Source organism: Pezoporus occidentalis, unplaced genomic scaffold (assembly GCF_034315485.1).
Source record: "Pezoporus occidentalis ecotype Australia unplaced genomic scaffold, CSIRO_AGI_Poc_V1 ctg15, whole genome shotgun sequence".
Lineage (NCBI taxonomy): Eukaryota > Metazoa > Chordata > Aves > Psittaciformes > Psittacidae > Pezoporus > Pezoporus occidentalis.
The window spans coordinates 4,726,662-4,740,217 of NW_026913316.1; the positions used below are offsets into that span (position 1 = coordinate 4,726,662).

The following is a 13,556-nucleotide window of genomic DNA, read 5'->3' on the forward strand; positions in this document are numbered from 1 at the left end:
TACAGCGTATGCTTTCCACAAATTCAACAGTAGATGATAAGGGATAGTTAATTGCATTGGAGGAGTTTCATTTGTATGGGTATAAAAGTAATTGCTTCACATCCCTTAATTGGTTGTTACAGCCCTGAAGGAATTTGTTCTTGGATGTACAGCTTAAGGGCACTCTGCTTTTGGAGTTGAGGACAGGCATTTTTTGATGCATTCAGGGACAGTTTCCGAGGCAGGCTGAATTTAGGAGCTGGTGATGTGATAGCTAGCCAGTGCAGAGCATCCTTTAGCACTTGTTTGATGGCAAGAGCTTTCCTGATGTGCTCACAGGCTTTTTGTGTGTGCATGCTCTGCTGTAGTTCCCCAGGTCAGAGTGGCTCTTGTCAGGCAAAAGGTCTGTTTTCAGTATTGGGGATGGAGTCACAGACATAACACATTAAGTCTGTGTAGTCTTTCCTGCTGAATTTCTCCATCAGTGTTAACACTGGAGCTGGATTGACTTCGTGAGTACATGTTCTCCCACAAGCATCAACATAATGCACTGCAGTGGCCATCTCCCAGCAGTGGCTTGCCTTTGGATTAAGCTGGTATGGCAGTGCAGGGCTTTGCTTGGCTGCTTGCATGGATACCCTGACATGCTTCCCGGAAATGGAGCCTTTGTTTAAAAACTGTACATAAAACATGCCTTAATTGTGAGGAGGCTGCCTCCTCTGAGGGCTAATGCTGAATTACCCTAGTTCTGCCTGCAGGAAAAGGCTGATCTTGTCCTCGGTGTCTGAGTTTCAAGCATTACTTGCATATTCCTTGGCTATAACCACAAGCTGGCATCCCTGACCCAGTTTCAGACCAAGGTGACCAGAGCTGTCTGTTTCCAGTGAGCTGTACTGTCACTTCTCTGCATGTCAGAGAACCAAGAGTGGCTTTCCTTGCTAGCTTTTAGAAGAGGAAAAAAGCCATTAACAATAACAAAACCAATATAGCTTAGAAGCAGCTCAACTTTTCTGGTTCAGCAGCTTCAGTATGGTATCACAAAGAAATTTCTGAGGAATCCTCTCCATCTGGGAAGTGCAGAAAGAAAAAACCCAAACCAGGCTGTTTGCTTTCAGAGCGTATTTTTAAGTATGGGACGCATGCATTTTGCAGGGAACTTCAGTGAATTGCTGAATGTTTTTAATTAGATTGGTGCAAAAACCTACTGAGCAGGAAACCTAGCCAGCCTCATCCCCTCATTTTCAAGCCTGCTGGAACAAATACGCTGTGAATGTGAGTTGGGGAAGCAATCATCACATTGTGCTTCAGGGTTGATTGTCACAGCGATGATGTCAACAACATTGTATTAGTGACCCAGAAGAGCTTGGGTGATGTATAGGGATCTTTGCTGCATAACCTGTGCAGTGGCAAAGGTGGAGCCATAGAGAGTGTACAAGTGGGGAGGTAGCTGCTGTCATGATTTGTATCCTGCCTTTGGTAGAGCAGGAAGGGGTGGGAGGTGAAGTTTAGGTTCTCTATATTTACTAACTTTTATGTGTTAAAAATGCAAACAAACCCAACTGTTTTCCCTCCCTGTCCTGGCGCATCATAATACGTAACAGTTTCCCAACTTGCCTGGGCTGTGGATTGCTGGCAGTGAACCAACAGAATGAGAGCTAAGCAACTGCATCTGTCACTGATAATACCACATACAAATGCCTGATTAAGAATTATGGAAATCTAGTGAAAGCCTGCCATTATTAAAAATTAAGGAATTCAGCCTCCTGGCAGGTGTGAGACACTGTGCGTTATCCCTTGTGGGAATGAGGGGGGTTAGTTGACTCCCCCAGATTGATTCCACAAATGTGCTGGCAATCTTTCAGATGAGGGATAGGTAACTGCACATTGGGCTTATGCAACTGTGCGCTAGTGTAGGTTCAGACTTACTCTGAATGTAAGAAGTAATGAATGGAAAACTTGCAGAGTGAAGAGCAGTCTTATGTGTAAGATCTCATAGTGTTTTCTATCACATCACAAATTTTTAGGAGGAGCCTAGATACTTCTGTAGTTGAAGATAGTATTTTCTTCTTTGTGGGTGGGCACAAGGGAGTATGTTGAGGAAGTATCTCTCTGAAAAGTAGTGTATAGAAGGGATAAAAGGTGATACATCACGGAGAAAATCTTGGGGTGAGGTGAATTTTTCTGCTTTTTGCGTCTTAAGTCACTACAGCTAAGGGAGCTGGTTTGTGTTTCTCTTATGTACGTGCCCTGCAGGGAAGCAGGGTGGAGATGGAGGGTTTTCCTCTTGTGTGGGTTGACAGGTTGAGCTTCATGCTTTTGGTAACCAACAGCAGCAGGAACAAGAAAAAACATCCAGAAAGTTAAATGCGACTTCAGAGAGTTGCATTAAGTAGCAGGTGCCCAATTCAGATCTCCATCCTACTTCATAGTATTAGCAGTGAAGTACTTCTGTGGAAGCTGTCCCTGTTAAAAGCAGTATCAGTAAGCCTAGTATGGGGTACAGACCTTTCTACAGTTTGTACGGAGTGAAGGGTTAAGATAACAGGCATACAATTCCCTTTTCATTAGGGGGAACTAAGGCTAGTCACTTGACACTGATTCATTTGGGGCTGTGGGAAATGGGTGGGGGTCATAGTGGAAGTGAATTACCTTGGTCAGTTAAATTCCTTTGGTTGCCTGTTCCACTTCTATTTCCAGTGTTAGGGCCCTAACATGTATACACAGCTAAATGCTGCTTTGTCTGAAGCATGAAGTGATAGAGTAGTCGATGGAGTCAGGGGTGGCCCTGCTCCTGACGGTGTTCTTTCAGGAGGATGAGATTAAACCTGCAATCCACATGGAGCCTGGAGGGGGAGGTGTGGTTGCTACACCAAAAAACTTTTTGTTCTAAGGTCCCTGAGAGATTTTAATTTCATTATATGCCTGAAAGATTGCCTTGGATAAGACGAAGGTGATGCTGGTGCCTTCTTAGCATTTATCTATCTGTGCATTGGGGTTGCTATGTCTGCAGCAGGTAGAGCTGAGCTTCTCCTGTCAACGAAGGCTCATGGCTGTGTACAGAAGTGCTGATGCCCGGGGAATCATGTGTTTTCTCAGGGCTGGAATGTTCACAGATGCCTTGTCTATTCTCACTGGGCATGCACTAGGGAGACTTTACTCTGGATGCAGTCATCTCAAGTGCCTTAGGTGGCATGAATCAGGCCATCATTTCATATTTAGATTCATAGTTACAGTTGAAATATATGTGTTGTGGTTGAAATGGTTGCTGCTAGTAAAGTGCAGGTCTAACATGATATGGCCTGATTAGGTAAAAGTGGTCATGGTTTTGTATACCCATACTGTGGGGTTGATTCATTGAAACTTGCATTAATGCCTTTACGTAGAATTACAGTGTTTAGGCATGAGGTGACTTGAGAGTGCCTCTGAACTGGCAAGTGGGGACCTACATCTGTATGAAGGATTTTTCAAAGGGGATAAATGCTGCAGACTTCCACCCCCTTTTGCGACTAACTGTACAATGGGACTTTGCTTCATTGGGGGTCTCCAGTCTGTTAAAAAAAAAATGGTGTTGGTTGAGGCAGTATCATACCACCTGTGAGCTGTTGTCCCTCTAAAATCCAGGTGGGGAAGGGATTGTGTTGGGCCAAGGGACTCGTTTGACAGAAAAAAGGCTGAAGGATGTTTATTATGGGCAGAGAAAGGGAAGCTGTACCTTGGCAGCTCTCACATGAGCTGGCTGTGTGCTCTTCCCTGCAGCCCCAGCTTTGCTCAAGTACCTTGGAGAATCTGACCTGTAAAATTTAATGTCCTTCTGTGGTGTGTTTAAATAAAATATGATATGCCCTCGACTGTATATGCCTCAATCTCAGTAATGACAAAAGTACCATAATGCTGTCCAGGTAGAGGTCAAGGCAGGACTATTGCAAACATCAGGAATTTAGTTGTTGTGAAATGTAGATAAACAGTGACTTTGATTGTCCTCTCTCCCTCCTTTTACTTTCCTTTTAAATACCTTTTTCAGTCATGCTTTGGCAGTTAATATATAGCAAAGAAGACCCAGAAGTTTTAAAGCCTGAGAGTGGTTCTTCAGCCTTCATTAAGGAAGGGATCAAATCAGGTGGTTATGGTGGTCTCTTCTAGACGTAAAATACAGGAATCATAAAATATTGTAAAATCTAGTTTATAAGATTGAAACAGAATTTATAAGACGGAAATGAATTTACATTAAAAAATAATAACCTAATGAACAAGAAGTCCTTTCAAACTAATCCCAGTTCCACCCATACTCTGTGTGTCAATGTGATTTGTTCCCTTCTGATGTGTTTAGCTCTGGCATTTAAATGCCTGTGTTTGCAGTGTAGTATTTGTTTCTGTGTGCATGAGTCATTTAGAAAATATCTGCATAAAACTTCAACTTAATAGGCTTTATTTCACAACATGATTTATAATATTGGACTGTTAACCAGGAAATATTAATGTTTCTGGGGGACTGAATGTTTCAGAGGGAAAAGCACCATTAAAGTTGCATGAAAAGTTGTGCATGATTAAAATTGCCTACTGAATATGCAGGTAGGTTGAAAAACTGGAGCAGGTATTTTGGCAGCTCTTTATTGAAAGGAAGAAATATCAGACTTGCTTCTTTCTGGCCGCATTGGGCATTTAAAGTGGCTTCGATATCTGGTAGATGAAATCAGTAAACAACTTTCAATAGTTTCTGTTGTTAGTTTCTGCTGTTGATGAAATTGTGGGGAAGTTCAGTCTGTGTCACCTTAACACAAGGATTTTCTTTAACCCCATTTCATCTTTCTGCTCACCACTCTTACTTCCTCTCTCCACTCTGGGAAAGCTGGTGGCTACACAAGCTGTGTGTGCTTCCTATGCAGAAATCACTGAATTTTCGTCTTAGGATTTTTTTCCACTTAGATCAGAACCTGTTTAAATGTGCATGGATTGCAGCTGCAGATTGGGCTGAGCAAAACCTTGTGCCAAAACCACCCAGGCCTTGTCATTTCCAGCTCGCATGTGCATACATGTGCACAGTTGTGGGATCCAATGTTGACTTGCTATTTTCATGTTGAGCTGGCTACGTGGCGGTAGGTGGTGTTATTGCCTCTGAGGGTATTTAGTTTACAAGGGAGTTCCAGGGTATATGGCTTTTTCTTTTCTAATGATATTAAGCTGTCAGAGGATGAGAAGGATCTGTCTGAAGACATGCAGAAGTATCCAGTTATACTGAGCCTAAATCAGTTACCAGGACAAATCTATTTATATAGTGTATATGTATTTTGTATGTAATGTATAGGTATTTATTTATTCCATATACACCTTTTTTCTATTTTTTTTTTTTTCACCAAGAAGCCAAAATGCTTCACGTGGGAGTTCTGCAGGCAAAAGGCAGCAGTAAATGTCCTCCCTGAGTGTATAGCATCCTCTCATTTTGCTCAAACTTATGAGGGTAATCAGAAGTTATACTAGTATTCAGTATTTAAAGTAGTATTTTATATTTAAATAGGAGGATGTAGAAGAGTCTATTAAAAATATAAAAAGAGTGTATCCTACAAGCTTTCCAGAACTCACTCTGCAGTTTTTTTTTCATTACAGGCTGCTGCAGTGAGCCTGAGAAGCATTTCTTTGGCAGGCAGCTTTTCTCCTCTTACCTGATACTGCAGGTTTAACTCTTATATCACAGCTGAATTCTGCTGTATCAGTCACTTTCATGGCAGCTGCTTGCGGGGGGTATCACTTTACTGTGAGTTGAAGCGCAAGTTGTTTTCTAGTGAAACAGCTAACCAGTGCTCGTCAAAATGAAGTAATCAGTTGCTTTGGCTGTTTGTTTTGGTTTTTAGGTTCTTAATACAATAACTTTCTGAGTTTGATTTGCAGTTTTAGTTACACATGTATATGGAGATAGGTGACATGTTAAAGAAGTGAAAATAATTGTGGAGCTCATATTGTCCCCCATCCTCCTTCAGACACTGCCCCTAGTGTTCATTCTTTGCGGTTCAAAGTTCAGAAAAACAACATTGATGCAGTTAAGTTTTTCCTTTGTTGAGTCTTGTTCTTTATGCTGTGTTAATGAGAGAAAGTATCCCCAGTGTTGATTTTGTTCCCCCCATTCTTCTATTTGATGTTTATTTCAATTTTGTATTGTCACTGATTGAAATTACGGCAAAGATTTGGGGGCATTTAAGATTCCAAGGTCTGAAATACTTGTCAAGTGCATCTCACTGTATACTGTATCCTTGGAATAATATTCCCTATCAGTAGAACACTAGCTATTTGGTTAAATTATGAGCTCTGAAGCCCTGTGTTGCTCTTAACTGAGTTACCATAGGTTAATGCATTACCCAGTGCTAGCTGAGCCACTGTAACGGTCCACATAAGTTCTCAGTTGTATTCTCTGCAGATAATCGTGTTTGCAAATAGAAACTATTTACTAGCTAGGTGCTACAGTAGTACAGTAATAGGACTATGTGGGTAATTAGTATTTTGTAGTGTGATCAAAAGGAGTAATGAAGATATATACTTGTGTGTTTTGCTGTACATTCTTCTGGTTTTTTTTTCATTGCTATTCCATTGTGTTAAATGAGGCATCCAAGAGTTTGCTTGGCTTGGAGGGGAGGTGGAGGTTTATACTAAAGTGTCATGGTATGTTAGTATATCCCTCTGATAATACTAATAGTATCCCTCTGATGATAAATGATGTATTCAAAAATCTCCTTTAACTTCTAAGTGCAGTGTAATTTTTCTCTGCTTATTTTTCACAGGAAGTTCAGTTTTAGGCATTAAGGAAGATGTGAATTGACCCATGTGACTTACTGATTGATGGGAGCAGGGAACTGGCTGATTCCATTACACTTCATTTCGTAACACTATGCTCTTCTATGGTTTGTGCTTTGCAACCACAATGGCCTTTCCATGCAGTGCAGCATTGCTAATGCAAGGTCTGCTTTAACTCATTACGCTTCATTCTCTGGGTTATGTCTTAGGTCTCGCATTAGCATGGCGGCAATTGCAGAAGTTTTCTTTCAGTCCTGTTTGAACTGTATTGTAAATGAAGTACAGATCTGATGAAGAGGAAAACCTATTTCCTTTCCTGACATCAGCTTGACTAGGGGCTGACTTGTACTCCTCTGGCAGTTCTGGAGGAAGGGGAGTGACAGGTTCTTAGGGGAGAGCCTAAAAGCCTCTGGTATTTTTTATTAATGTTTATAAAATGGCAGTGCTTGTTTTTCTTGTCTCTTTAAGTGGTATCTTACTGTTTCAAACTGCTGCACGGGGGAACTCCCCTACCCTGTGTGCTGTGGGAGTTCTGAATTAAGTCCCTGACCATTACCTTTGCCCAGCAGGTAAAACATCTTTATCAGCTGGAGATTCAAGTACTTTCCTAATTTAAAACCTTGATGTTTAAATTGGAAGCAGCTTTTATTTCGTGAACCTTTGGATTGCTTCCATGGGGGTAATTATCCCTGCAGTTTTGCTTCATTGAGCATGTTCAGCTGTACAGCAGTGATTAAAAAAAAAGGAAAAAAAAAAAACCAAACCAACCAACCAATCCCCAGCAGTTTCTAAGTAATTCCTTACCTTCACAGTTACCGGAATGATTAACATGACAAAGCTGATAGGCAACGGAAACCTTCTCTATCTTCATTTAGGAAAACTCTATAATTTTGGTTGGTTTTTGTTTGGCTTTTTTTTGGTAGGTTGGTTTTTTTTTGTGTTTTTTTGTGTTTTTTTTTTTGTTGGGGGGTGTTTTTTTGCTGCCTACACTGGTGCTAGTTAAATTTCCATTAGAGGAATGACTTCCTGCTGGAAAACATCACTTTCTTCTAAATGCCCTGTTTTTTTTGCTGAGTCTTCAGCTGTGTTTGGTTGTTTCTGTGCCAGGAGCCCTTGGGTGGGGGAGCCTATTAAAAAGTTGCACAGGTAAATGCAACTGACCTTGCAGTCTTAGAGATGACGAGTGTTTTTCTCCTGCATCATTTCTTGTCTTGTTGCAACTGTTGCTGTTGCACCCTGGCTGCTGACAGCTTTTCTTTGCAAGCAGCAGGATACATGCTGTTTATCACCCATGGAAAAGACAGCTGTAACTTCACTGCGTGCTTACCTAGTGAGTGATTTAAAATTTTTTTTCTTTTCCAATGGAATTGATCAGATGGAACAGCCTCAAGAAGAAAAGAACAAATAAGGCATTGTATCAGGGCTCAAAATACTATTTGGTGAACAGCACTGAATAAAGAAGGTCCATATCCAGGCAATTGCATTTTAGCCTCTTGTGTTTGAAATGCTTGCAATGTTCTCTCCTTTCAGAAACGTAGTTTCACAAGAGTGTGGTGTTAATTGCTTTTCCCAGAAAAAGTAAAGATATTACTTCTTATGCCAAAATAGTTCCTATTCCTTTCTGGTAGTATGATCTCAAACTCCCTTGAACATTTTGAGATTAAGAGGGAAATCACTGGGTAAGCTGCGCAATTTTGAGGGAGATAGACAGTTAGTGAGTCCTATTAAAGAAGAGAAAGAGGGAGTAGTGGCTGTTAATGATATCTTACGAAGCCAAGTAACAAGACAGCATAATAGTAAATGAAATTCAGCAAAACTATTGTGTCAGGTAGTGAAAGAAGTTGCTTGGATATCTTGATGACCATTTGTTAAGATTTTTTGCCAAGTGGTTTTAGATAAATATCAATGTGAAATGCTGTATGTAAACATCTGTCAGGATTCATTAAGAAAGGCTTGCATTTATTAGAAGTATGCTATTATATAAAGACTGGTTCCTCCCACCTGATTTGTGTAATCTTCTGTGTTTGCTGAGCACTTAGCAGGAAGAGGTTACAGAAGTACAGAGAAGAGCAGCAGGAAAGCTGAATATTCCCCTGTGAGAACAGATGAGGTCTTTAGTACTAATAGTACATGAATTAAAAATCACGTGATAAAGTGTGCTGCTGGGGGAGAGGGATACTGTCAGTGAAAATCTTCTCTGTGCTCACAATACAAAGTCAAGAGAGAAGCAAGAAAATCAAAAGGCATTGTACATAATACAGTCCTTAATGCATTGTGTATTTAACCCGTGAGCACACTGCAGAAGATAGTTCTGACATGCAGTTTCCTAGGATTAAAATAAAGATTATATCTTTAATAGAAGAAATAAAACACCTTAAGCTAGCTGCAATAAAACTGCTTGGGGTGACATGCTTTAAACCTGCTTATAGGAGTTAATTTTCACAGGAGCAGAAACGTGACATTGTTTCCTGCTGTCCACGTCTTAGAATTTCTTTTTTGAACTGCCTCTTTTAAAGCACTCTGCAGAAAAAAAGGTTAGGCTGTCTTGACTTTGGCCCAGCCAAACCCATCCTAGAAGTACATGTACCTTCTTGGTAAGGCAAGAAGACAGACCTGATTAAGAGATCTTTAAAACAGCAGCAGTTTTTTTTTCCCCACATAACCATTGTACAATCACTGTGTGTGTGCTGGGACACAAGAGCGTGTTACTCAGTACGTGCAGATGACGGAAAGGACACCGAATGAGGATGCCTTTTGTTATGGTCTGCTTTCAGCTATTCTGTCAAGCTTTATTTAAATGACCTAAAGGTAGGTCACCCATAAATTGCTTGTGTAATAACTATCCATACTGTCTTCTGAGATGGGCCAAAAGACTTTCTGTAGTTACAGTTCATGTGTATTTAATACAATATTCTGAAGGGCTAATTGAGGAAAAAAAAGTCTCAGACACAAATAAATTATAGCAATTTATGGAGTTATTTGTTATGTCAGTGCAATAGAGAATGTGCCACCCCACGATGGAAAGCTAATTATTTTCCTGCCATGGCAGCTTGCTAACCTGATATATTGTTAATGAAAGGAGTAGATGGAGGTTTGGCAGCCACTAACATGAACAAATGATTGTTTTTAAGACCAGTTCATGTTGATGCTGAGGTCCAAGCCAGATAATGATTATGACAACTTAGAGGCAATTTTGCATCCATTATTTAGTGTATATCTCTCTCTGTCTTTTTCCACAGATATTTAATTCTAGTTAACCGTGTACATCCCTCAGCGCTCATACATACACCTGGAATACATGAGGAAGTCTCATTACCTGGTTTGTAGTCTAAATATTAAACCCTCAGACTGGTCTTGATTTCAGTGTATTTATATAAGGTGTTTTCCTTCTCCTGTGGCTGACATGTTTTGCTGTCATTAGGTAAGCTGCTAAAACGTCGAAGTATTGTCAGGTCCAAGCATTGAGGGAAGCGAGGTCCAGGTGCGTTGCTAAAGGCTGCCTGGCTTGCTAGTAAGCAGGCATTCATCAATTTTACCATTTATATGCCTGTGGTGCTGAAAAATAATCACTTCTTTGATTTTTCGTGCTGGCAGCTCATTCAGCAGAGAAGTTTTCTCCGTTGCAGTTTTCATTACAAGCAGGTAATGCATTTGTCAGTATGAGAGGACTTCTTAATTTCACATCAGTTGAGTGTTTAATCTTCCGTCTTCTTAGTTAAGTTTGTTCTGACAGCCAATTCTCTCCAGTCAAAATGACTGGAGAGTCAAGTCAATTATCTTGAAATACATGGGTTTGTGTGTGTGTGTGTGTGTGTGTGCCTAGGTATGACTGGTTAGGCTCTAGCTCTGAGGTCTGTGGGGGTGCATGGAGTCCCTCAGGGCCCTGGTGTTCTCCCCTGCCTGTGCTGCTGGCTGTGCAGTCGCCTGGCTAGGGCTGTGCATGGGAAGATGTTTCCGTGAAAACCCCTGTGGTACTGGCTAGTTGGAGGAGCAGTCTGGAAACCTTTCAGCCCCTGAAGCAAGTTTTGGGGAGGGCAGAAGAAGTTTTCTGGGCTCTGGTTTTGACGTCTGCTACTAGAGACAAATGTTCGGGGTGGATAGTTGGCAGAAAATGGAAATCTCCCCTGACATGTTAGTCTAAATGAAATACACAGATTACAACCCCTGGACAATGCAAAGGGAACTTTTTCAATTCAGATTATATAGAACCCACTCATATCTACCCCAGGGTGGGATCAGCTCCAAAGATTATCCTTGCTCTTGGAGATCCATCTGGCAGATTTAGAGCCTCCTGAGTAAGCATGTTATTTATATGTGTATACACATACATATGTATATATGCATATGCTACAGGTATCATCAGACACCATGCTTAGTGAAAGCACTTCCCACTTCGGAAACTCCCTCTTGAAGCAGTTTCATGCAGTGGGCCGTGGCCATTACCTTCTTGTTTCACTTCATGGACACTGGGGACAAACATTTTAGTAGGGCCTGTTGCAATAGTACAAGGGGTAATGTTTTTAAACTGAAAGAGGGTAGATTTAGACTAGATAGAAGGAAGACATGTTTTTCAATGAGAGTGGTGAGGCACTCAAACAGGCTGCCCAGAGATGCTGTTGATGCCCCATCATTGGAAGTGTTCAAGGTTAGGTTGGACAGGGCTCTGAGCAACCTGGTCGAGTTGAAGATGTCCATGCTCATTGCAGAGGGGGTTGGACTAGATGATCTCTAGAGGTCCCTTGCAGTCTGAGCTATTCTATGATTCTGTGGTTCTGCATGCAAAGACAGGTGGGCTGTGTACTGGAGTGGCAGCTATAGCTTTCTCACTTTCGTGAGACAGGGTGGTTGGCAACTTGGTGTAACATGCTCATCCTTCCATCTGGACTATGTTGTGGTGGATCCATGGGCAAAATACCTGCTCCCATGAGTGCACCCTCCTTCTGAAGAGAAAGTTGCTAGAGTACTGTACCAAGAGCTGCATGGCTACTTTTTCTACAGCGCATTACAGGAGGAAAGGTTGTCTTGGTATTACAACCCCTGAGATGAAAGACGATGTTTTGATTGACTGCCTGAGATGTGAGCAGTTCTCATGTCAGTAGCTGTGCCTAGCTTGTGCTGCAGTACATTTGTTACCGTTACAAGACTCAAAATCTAGTGTTTGTATTTCAGGATTGTTGCCTTTTCCTCTTTTTTAAGAAGCGAAACCAGTTTTGGATTTAATAATAAAATTTCTACAGACCCATAATTCACACATGACTGTAGCTAATGCGCTCAAATTGGAGGTCCCACCCTGGCTGCATGACCCTTGCGGTGGGATTAGCTGTGGATTGGAGATTCAAGAGCAGCCTCCATAGTGAGTACAGCCTGAAGGTGCGTTCCCAACTGGCAGCCCCATAAAAAGGTACAGTCCCACCTATTGTCACTAGAGGTCAGTGTTAAAGTAATTTGAGGGTCAAATCTCTTACCATGTAGTGCCTTTGTAAATTCAGGCTGTGGGTAGTTGTGGCACAGGTGGCACTTGCATGAAATAGGTAAAATACTGAGCTTGAATAGTTGGGTTGATTCATTTCATATATTCTTCTAACCCTTCTTGTTTTGCTGGACTGACTGCTAATTTACTTGCAGATAAATGACATGATGATTTGATCCATTATCTTTTGATTTCCCTCTCTGCTTACTTGCCTGCTTTATAATTAAAAACATGCATTTCTTTTAAAATTTATGGGTTAGTTCATTAGTAGAGTTCCATCTGAATAGCTGTTAAAATGATTTTGAGCTGGGGGTTGGGAGGAGAAGTTAGATACACAAATACTGTTACAGTTCTGTTGTGATTAACTGTTTTTTGCGCATGGACAGCTGGGTGTATAGGCAGTGTGTAGGAGTGCATCATGTGGAGTCAGAGGTATACAACTTCCCCACCAAAGACCTGTTTCTGATGCCGGCATAGGGCATTTCAATCACCTTTGAATATCCCAGCCAAAGAACTTGTACATAGAAGGCAGATCTGGCTGCAAGTTGAATTTGAATATTTAGTTAGTTTGATTTTTGAAATATGTGTGTTTTGTTAAAATAATGACTAGCTTTTGATGCCCCATATTTCCTTGTGCAAGTAATGTATATAGATGCAAGTCTCATATTACAGAGTTGTAGGATAGTTTGTGTTGGAAAGAACCTTAAGATCACCTAGTTCCAACCCCCCTGCCGTGGATCCATTCATGCAAGAGCATATAGTGTATGGCCAAGTGGAGCTGCATGTCTGTGTTGGGGTATATAACGTATTTGTAGGCTGTGCTCATAGAAAGCTTTTGGATAAACTAAATCTATGGCTTCCTGAGAACGCGAGGCCGCACAGGTACAGGAAAAGATGTTGCCACTTGCTGCGGCTCACTGAGCCAGCCCTAATATCCATGGGAGTGAAGGGACTCTTGAGGAGTTGCTGTTGTCTTTGCCCGTGAACTTCCGCAGTTGCTTGTCTTTTGGGGTTGCAGTGTGTGCTTTGTTCATAGCAGATTGCGCTGAGCAATAATTGGCACTGTGTCTAATCCTTTCTGGTTTAGGGCCTACTGGCATGTGAAAGAATTACATGACGTGACAGTGCCTGGAAAATAGCAGAGTAGCCTTGTGTGAATGTGATTATTCATAAGTGTGTGTTTGAACATCATGGTGCACATCGAGGAAGGAAGAATAGACGCTATGGGGAAAGGATGGAAACCTCTGTGATTTCAGGGAGAGCGCAGTGTCTCGTGGGCTTTGTAGCTCTAAAATAATGAACTTATTTACAAGCATAAGATTATTTG

At 41.3% G+C, this 13,556-nt stretch overlaps 1 protein-coding gene across 1 annotated transcript in view; it reads left to right on the top strand.

Moving 5' to 3' along the window:
* Positions 1-13,556, top strand: part of VWC2 (von Willebrand factor C domain containing 2) — a 53,323-nt gene that overhangs the window by 8,462 nt on the left and 31,305 nt on the right. The window lies entirely within an intron of this gene.